The sequence below is a fragment of the Laccaria bicolor genome, genomic scaffold (genome assembly GCF_000143565.1).
Source record: "Laccaria bicolor S238N-H82 LACBIscaffold_121 genomic scaffold, whole genome shotgun sequence".
Classification (NCBI taxonomy): domain Eukaryota; kingdom Fungi; phylum Basidiomycota; class Agaricomycetes; order Agaricales; family Hydnangiaceae; genus Laccaria; species Laccaria bicolor.
In genome coordinates this window covers 34507-35586 of record NW_001889992.1, presented here as the reverse complement: position 1 = coordinate 35586, position 1080 = coordinate 34507, and positions in this window count along the sequence as shown.

Below are 1080 nucleotides of genomic sequence, written 5' to 3'. Positions count from 1 at the left end.
TCCAAAGTGCTTGCGTAGAAACCTTGTTTCCACAAGAAGCGGAGCTCAGAATATTTGAAGTCCACCACATGCACATGCATAAGTTCAAGTTGGCGGCGGGGGTCATCAACCTTTCAAGTAGCAAGGGACTATGGAAGGGAGCAGTGGCATCCCTAAACCACTCCCGCTCTCCTACATCTATGTAAGTATAGCTACCCGTCCAAACCCTCATCTTGTTTGCATCTTGTAGCATCGTGTAGACCATGAACCAATATTATTTACCGTGGTAACCACTTGTCGAGTGGGCGCGTCGCATCGCGCGACGATACGTGTGCGACAAGGGATGTGCATGATGGAGTTCAACTCGTCGCGCTCTCTTCTCATCATGACCCGGGGAGCCAAGATCAATTTAAATTTGAGCGCGACACGCGTCGGCATCTAGGAATTTAACTCCGACATGGGGTTCCTCAAAATAACCCATCGACTGATGGAAGGGGGATTTCTACCAAATGCAGAAGAAACCCAGGTACGGTTGGCGATCAGGAGCAGGTCTATCTTTTCTTCTCTTCGAACTAAATTTAGCATGCTGGGGTCCTACTTTGTGAGGCCTTGCGTGATGTGACACAGATATACATTATTACCCTAGGAACTTGTGGTCGTGGTAAACTCTGAAAATAAATCGAGCTTGCCAGGATTACACTGAAGTAATAGTGTCTGGCCCATTTTACTCCAAAATAACCTGGCAATGTTATTGTATGCCTCAAAGGCAAGGGAAAGTGGTCACCATTTATAAGGTGAAAAAATGTATTTTGACATACCTGACAGGGACAATAATAGGAAGTTCATCACTGACCCGGAATCGAACACGCGGCTACAGGAATCAGGCGCACCTCACGTTACACACAGAAGGCAGCCCGTTAGACCGTTACACCACATGGAATTATTATATACCAGGGCACGGTTTGTAGTCATACCCTTGAAGCAGCTGACGGTAATAAACACTCGCGTGAACGCAATGTCCATGCAACCCCGCTACTGTCTAATATTTCAAACCACCATCTATTCTACGGAATTCCGAACACCGAAAATAATCAATGCCAC